General features: G+C 43.2%; 1 non-coding gene across 1 annotated transcript; it reads right to left on the bottom strand.

The window, feature by feature from the left end:
• Positions 1 to 2,816: 2,816 nt before the first annotated feature.
• Positions 2,817 to 2,887, bottom strand: Trnag-gcc (transfer RNA glycine (anticodon GCC)). The gene has a single exon. It is a non-coding gene; the product is annotated as a tRNA-Gly (tRNA).
• Between the last annotated feature and the right edge of the window lie 5,109 nt (positions 2,888 to 7,996).

Genomic DNA, 7,996 nt, shown 5'->3' with positions numbered 1-7,996 from the left:
CAAGGTTGCTATACATTTTTAAAAATTCTGAATACTTTAATTAGGTCTCCTCTTATCCTGCGCTTCGTTAAGCCAAATAGATTTAATTCTTCCAGTCGTTCCTCTTACGGCTTATTACGTAATCTTGGAATCATCTTAGTGACTCAGCGCTGTATTTTTCTAGTTTTTCAATGTCTTTTTTTGTAATATGTGACCAGAACTGCAAACAGCATTCCATATGAGGGCGCACCAGTGAGTTATATAAGGCAAGTATAACCTTTTTCTGATTTAAATTCGAAGGTTCTTCCAGTGAACCCTATTAATTAATTTGCCGTGTTTTACTGTTTTTGTGCAGTGTTGACTCGGCTATAAATTTTTTGACACAACGACACCAAGATCTTTTTTTTTTTTTTAGTGGCATATTATTCATTACATGTCTCACTTGAACACTGTTGTTTCCGATACGTAGAACTTTATATTTTTCTATATTGAATCTCATCTGGCATTTTTCTGCCCAGCTTGTTAGTTTATTGAGGTCACTCTGCAATTCCTGCCATTGTGACTCTGACGTTACTTTATTTGTTATTTTGGTGTCGTCTGCAAATTTACTTATTTTGCAATTGATCCCTCCATCAATATCATTAATGTATATTATAAAAAGTACTGGTCCTAATACAGAGTCTTGAGGAACGCCGCTATTTTCCTTATGCCAATCTGACTCTTCTCCATTAATTACAGCATGCTGTTTTCTGTCAGAGAGCCAGTCTCCCAGCCATTTCAGGGTGTTTCCGGCAATGCCGTGAGCTTTTACTTTACTGATGAGTCTCTTATGAGGAACAGTGTCGAAAGCTTTCTGGAAATCGAGGTAAATAATATCAACTGCTTTTGTCTCGTCATACAAGTTAAATACTTTATAAAAGAAGTCTAATAAGTTTGACAAGCAGGAACGTTTGTTTCCGAAACCATGTTGCGTATCTTTCATGATTTTATTTTCTTCAAAGTATTTAACACTTTTATCTCTGATTATTGTTTCCATCAGCTTGCACACTACTGAAGTTAGACTGATCGGCCTGTAATTGACTGGGAGTGATTTATTTCCTTTTTTTAAAGACTGGCGTGACATTTGCTAGTTTCCACCTGTAGGGGACTTTACTCGCTAGTAAAGTTCCATTAAATAAAATCGTAAGCGGTTTCACGAGCTCATTTCTCGCTTCTTTAAGAAGCCTGGGTGATATCATGTCCGGCCCGGGTGTTTTGTTTACGTTCATGCTGTTCATGACTGAGAGGATTTGGTTTTCTATGATGGTGAAGTCAGGTAGCGTAGTGCCTCGTGACTGAGGCGAGAGGGTCGGCAGGCTGCACTGAACGTCCTCAGTCATGAAGACTGTTGAAAAGTAATCGTTCAGGCTGCTCGTCATGTTTTCTTCGTATTCTATTTGTTTGCCATTTTCTGTTATTAGTGTACCAATTGTTGATGTTAAAACCCTTTTTGTTTCTACATAACTGTAAAATTATTTTGGATTTGTTTTACACGAGCTCGCGATCTGGGCTTCAGCATATTTTTTTGCTGCATTTGATCAGTTTTTTTAGTTTTACTACGCAATCTGTCGTGCTCTAATTTATCATTGTTATTTTGTGTTAATTTGTATTACCGGTACGCTTTTTTCTTTGCCAGAAGACAACATCTGATTTCATTATCCCACCATTTCGGTTTGGTGTCCTTTATCTTCCGTCTGTTACGTAGCGGTACACACAAATTTTCGGCTTCATTTAACTCTTTAGCGAACATTTCCCATGCTTCGTTAATGTCTGGTGTTCCCAGCAGTTTATTCCAGTCTATGGATGCAAGCTGCAAGCGAAGTCTCGAAGTTAGCACGCCGTTAGTCTGGCAGTTTTCTTTACTTTCTCTTACTTTAGTTTTGTCAAAATTGTTGGTGAAAAGTAAGCTACGATGATCGCTGGAATTAAGTTCTGGTCCAATTTTTACGTCTTTTATGGACTCTTCATCAGTTGTTAAAACAATACCTAGGATATTGTTACCTCTCGTCGGATACTTGATGTGTTGGTGGAGGGAGCTTTCAAATATACTCTTGTAGAGCTGCGGGCTTTCGTGAGCAGTCAGTGGTTCGCCCCACCTCTTGACTGGAAGATTGAAAACCCCCATAGTTATGCAGTTATTTACGCAGCAAAAGAGATTATAAAGTTTTTCGTCTGTAGTAGGTGCCTGGGCTGGAGGACGATAGACAGGACCTAATATTATTTTACAAGATTTATTTTCTATCTGGACGAGAGCGGCGTCTCTGTTAGCAATGATTGAGGTGGGCAGCAAACAAGAGCGAAGATTACTTTTTACGTAAAATATTTCACCGCCTCCTGTACGGTGAGTTCCCTCGCAACTAAAAATACTGTAGCTGGGGAGGGAGTGAGTACTCGGCCAAGTAATCTCTGCTTGTTCCGTAAACTACGGTCATTGAAGTAACAAGCTCTGATCTTGCCTCAACCTGTGGATGAACCCATTGTGTTACTGTCCACGACGCTGGTCCTGTTGCTACCGCCCGCACGTTTTTTGATCAGTGAAGGCAAACTTTTTCATGGATTAGTCTGCCCATCCTGGCTGCTCCCACTGCGTTCAGATGAAGATCGTCTCCCTAGGAGAGTTTGTGTTCATTACAGAAATTGTTCCACATGTTGAAAAACTCGACGTTTTCCTGTTAGCAGGGTCTTTAATCTATTGTTAGTACTAAAAGCAATGTTGTAGAACCGTACGTCCGCGGTGATCCTCGGAAGAATACCTAAAATTATAATATTGTTTGATTTTAATTTAAAAAAAAATTACATGCATCGGCCGGGAATCGAACCCGGGCCTCCCGCGTGGCAGGCGAGAATTCTACCACTGAACCACCGATGCTGTGTGAGGAGGAGGAGGAGGAGGAGGAGGAGGAGGAGGAGGAGGAGGAGGAGGAGGAGGAGGAGGAGGAGGAGGAGGAGGAGGAGGAGGAGGAGGAGGAGGAGGAGGAGGAGGAGGAGGAGGAGGAGGAGGAGGACCATTAGCAGCAATAGTAAAAGAAGTATTAGTGTTAACGATATCAGTAAAAGCCAGCACCGTAACTGTCATCATTGCAGTAACAGTTGCATCACCACCAACTTATCACTCTGGCGCAGCAACACTGCATCAGCCTCACACCTGTAATTGCCAGGTCAAGGTAGGTGTGACGGGAGGCGGGAAGAGACGACGGGTAATATCCGGGCTGCGGGGTGTGCAAGAGAGAGAGAGAGAGAGAGAGAGAGAGAGAGAGAGAGAGAGAGAGAGAGAGAGAGAGAGAGAGCATCCGCCTCGCAATATTCCTTCCACTAGTAAATTGATTTCTTCTCGAGGCCGCGACGCTAAACAATGGTATAACACACGAGTCTCATTGCTACTCTAGGGAATGAGTGGTGCACACACACACACACACACACACACACACACACACACACACACACACACACACACACACACTTTTTTTCTTCAGTCTTCCCTCCCTTTTTTTTTTTAAGTCAGTGTAACATTTCACTTTCTCATTCCAATTTTCTGTTATTCGCACTTTCATTCTCATATGTTTATCTTCTCTCTCTCTCTCTCTCTCTCTCTCTCTCTCTCTCTCTCTCTCTCTCTCTCTCTCTCTCTCTCTCTCTTACCATTATTTTGATGATCTAATACATCAACATCACAGCATTTTTAACACGGAAATAAAACACACGGCATGATTTGATGCATAAGTTAACACATCACAGAGAGAAGGGAAAGGAAGAAAGGACGAGTACAAAAAAGGGAGCATGAGGAAGAGAAAGAGGAGTCAGAGGAGTAAGAGGAGGAGGAGGAGGAAGAGGAAGAAGGTAGGCAATTACTCAGAGCAACCTTCTCGTCCAATCTCTTTAATTTAGCAGGCGAATGAAAGCCAAATACACAACAGAAATTGAAAGCAAACCTAGATGGGTGCACGTGTCCTACTCCTCCTCCTCCTCCTCCTCCACGCAAGACAAAAATAAATAAGCAATGAAAAAAAAAAAAAGACAAACCAATTGCATCGTTTGGTTTGGTCTACTGTGATTAATCAGAATGTTAGTGTTGCAGTGCTGTCATCACTTATATATTGTGGGGGAGATTAGCAACACACACACACACACACACACACACACACACACACACACACACACACACACACACACACACTATAAAGATGTCATATATCACGAGAGATAATTAATCACCTGCGCTGCCTCCACCTGTGCCCTCTCACTCTTTCTCTCGTCTCTTAATAAAGGCAGTGAGCGGCTCAGTGGTTCAGTGCACACTCTTTCCTCCCCACGCCCCTAAGCTGCCTCATCACGGCGATAACGAGGATAATGCCAACAGGAAGGTCGTGATGGGAAGTACATAGGAATAATGTTAATCTTGTAATATAAGTGTAATCCACCTTGTCTTGCCTGCTACCTGTGTGTGTGTGTGTGTGTGTGTGTGTGTGTGAGCTCCTGGCCCTACCTAACCTCACCTGTCTCATATATTTGCCAGTGTTAGCTCATAATTTCCTGGCTCAATATTTACCTGTTCCTCAGCCCTCCTGCTCCTCCCGCCACTCCTCCTGCTCCCTCTGTCCCCTCCCTCCCTCCCTCGCCTTTCCCTTACCATGTCCTCACTCACTCTCCCTGCCCTCCTTTACACCCCAAGCAAGAGTGACCACCACGCAAATTGACCTTGCTCCTTCTCTCTTTCCTAGCCACACACACACACACACACACACACACACACAACAAACGAATGCAATTACTACAACAACAACAACAACAACAACAACAACAACAACAACAATAATAATAATAATAATATCATGGACAGAACAACCCTAACAGAGACGGGAGAAATGTAACACACCGCCACTTATTTCCACACGTTTTCGTCCATCATTTATCAGCCTTCCCAGAATGATATGAGCCCCAGCGCAGCGTTACCCTTCGCTCAGCGGCACCCGGAGGCGAGGCAGACGATCCTTAGGAAATCACACGAAACAAAAATGAAAATAACGATATTTCCTAAACGATATTTCCTACAAGGCGGCGACAGACAGGCATAACACGATACACTATAAGAGAGAGAGAGAGAGAGAGAGAGAGAGAGAGAGAGAGAGAGGGCAAAAGGTGACTGACTGCTAGAGGATATATCAGAGACAGACATACAAACGGACATACAAAAAGACAGACAGAGAGAGAAAAAAAATGTGACAGTTTTCGCAATGTAAGGAATAAAAAGAAAATACAATAACTGAAACAACAAAAACGAGAGAGAGAGAGAGAGAGAGAGAGAGAGAGAGAGAGAGAGAGAGAGAGAGGGCAAAAGGTGAGTGAGTGCTGGAGGCTAAATCACTCTGACAGATGAGAAACAACAGTCCATCAAGGCAATTGGAACATGAAGAGTGATGCTTCGACTGCTGCTGCTTGTTGTAGTTGTAGTAGTAGTAGTAGTAGTAGTAATAGTAGTAGTAGTAACAAGAAAACCACATTTAACAAGTATTCCAAACACCAACAGACCTCAATGTCCTTCTTAAGCTTTTTGGTCCCGCTGCACTTCACCAAACAGCTCAAGTGGCGGAAAAAACAGCTGACAGCAATAGGCAGTGATGGTGGTGGTGATGGTGGCGAATGGTGACGTAACTAAAGGCTGTTGCGAGGGTCAAACTAAACAGGGATAAAAAGCAGTGAGTGATAGTGGTGGTGATGGTGGTAGGAGGGTGAAAAAGGGCAGTAAGCTTAGTAACAATAGTGTGATGGTGGTGGTAGTGGTAGTGGTGGTAGTGGTGGTGGTGTTTGTCTAGTTTAATGATGCGTAGCCGGCACCACTCCTCCCTCCCTCCCTTCCTCCCTTCCTCTCTCCCTCCCTCTCTTCCTTCCTTCGTCTTCGTCTCCCCTGTTTCCCTCCCTACTTCCTCCTGTATATCTCCCAGTTCCTCCCTCTAAGTGTCTCTCTCTCTCTCTCTCTCTCTCTCTCTCTCTCTCTCTCTCTCTCTCTCTCTCTAGGTTTTCTTTGCCTGGCTTCCACCTCCTATCGTCTGTTCTCCCCTCCGTTTGCTCCTCTCCCTGCCTTCCTCCCTCCTTTTCCCTCCACTTTCCTCTCTCCCTCACTCGGCCTCCTCCTGTCACCACTCTCTCTCTCTCTCTCTCTCTCTCTCTCTCTCTCTCTCTCTCTCTCTCTCTGCAAGTGGTTTATGGTAACGCAACTAACTGTAGGAAAGTTGAGGAGGAGGGGGGGGGGGAGGAGAGAGACGAAGGACCAGCAGACCCCTTCACTTCCCTCCTCTCACACGCCCTTTTCCTTCACTCCCTCCCTTCTTCCTCTCTCTCTCTCTCTCTCTCTCTCTCTCTCTCTCCCTTTAGACCATTAGAGTTGACTACCTTTCTTTAAGCCTCACAGCAGTCTCTCTCTCTCTCTCTCTCTCTCTCTCTTGGTGTTAGTGGTTCGAAAGGTATTGAAGCATGGCTCGTAAACCGCTGTTCGGACCTCTCTCTCTCTCTCTCTCTCTCTCTCTCTCTCTCTCTCTGCCCTTGAGGTGAATAATCAGTGAGCCGCTTCAGACTTGGTTAAGCGGAATCTCGTACCTTTGGCCTTCTGCGTCTTATTATATCAATAGTAGTAGTAGTAGTAGTAGTAGTAGTAGTAGTAGTAGCGCAAGGTTTGCTGTTGTGATGTTGATCAGCACTGACAGTTTTTTGTCTTAATGTTTCACTTTCCTCTGCTTACCATTGGACGTGAAGACTGCGTAGCGTTCCTTTTGTACGCGTTCCTTTAGTGATGTGTTCACAACTGTTGGTGTGTGGCCAACTGGTCAATAAGAAGTCTGTTCTCCTTTCCTTTCTTTTAGTACAAAACTATAGTTCTTCACAGAATAAAGGTCGGCACCGAGCAATCAACAACACGCAATCAAGCTGCCGTTTCTCTCTCTCTCTCTCTCTCTCTCTCTCTCTCTGGCTGTTACGGTTAGGTAACGTCTAAAAAGGTTAAGCGCCGATGCTCGACTATCTGTTCAAACGAAGGATAGAAGTCTCTGAGGCTGAAATTGTGACGTCACTACTTGTAACTATCCAATAACAATGCACTTGAAACTCACTCCACGTTGTTTAAGGCGTAGTTAATGTCATCTGTGACCAATGAGAATGAGTTATTTAACAAGCTGATGAGTGCATTATTTAACAAGCTGATGAGTGCATACAACAATCTCCTGTCTGGAGTTAGAGCGAGGCCTTACGACTCCTTTAACGAGCTTACCAGTCATGTTGAAACCTCTACTTCATTCTCCCTTCCATCTATTTCCAATTTTATTACCTATCTACTATGTTCAATGCATGTCTGTTACAATGGTAGTAGTAGTAGTAGTAGTAGTAGTAGTAGTAGTAGTAGTAGTAGTAGTAGTAGTAATCGTCATGTACTCAATATAATTTCTACATAATATTTTTAACTACGTATTTTATATTCAACCTTTTCTTCCCATTTTCTCTTCATTTTTCGTTGACGGGGAAAAACGGGGCGAGGACTTGACCTGCCCAGGTGCTCTTGATGGAATTAACCTGAGAGGGAGGCATAATTACGGCGGCCAGTTATGAATGCGCTCTCTCTCTCTCTCTCTCTCTCTCTCTCTCTCTCTCTGAACGTACTAGAAGCCTCAAAGCACAACTTATCTTTAGATGAAATAATTACACACCTACAAATACAAGGACATACTATAACAGGGCTCTACAAACACACACGCACACTAAATCAAGTGAATTTCATGTCTAGCAAATTAACGTAAGAAGTAATGAGCTGCTTTATATCAACCCTTCGCTGCCTGACAGTAGTTTCTTACCATCAACTACAATTTTTATTTTTTCAGACACTTATTTTTACTACAGTCACTTGAGTACATTATGACACCACTATTTCATTCAACTGTACACCAATACTTGCAGGATTATACGAGCTCCCTCATGATTACTTCTTATGATTAAC

The sequence above is a fragment of the Scylla paramamosain genome, chromosome 6 (assembly GCF_035594125.1).
Source record: "Scylla paramamosain isolate STU-SP2022 chromosome 6, ASM3559412v1, whole genome shotgun sequence".
NCBI lineage: Eukaryota > Metazoa > Arthropoda > Malacostraca > Decapoda > Portunidae > Scylla > Scylla paramamosain.
The sequence above is the reverse complement of the archived record's forward strand: the minus strand, read 5'-3'. Positions and strand labels throughout refer to the sequence as shown.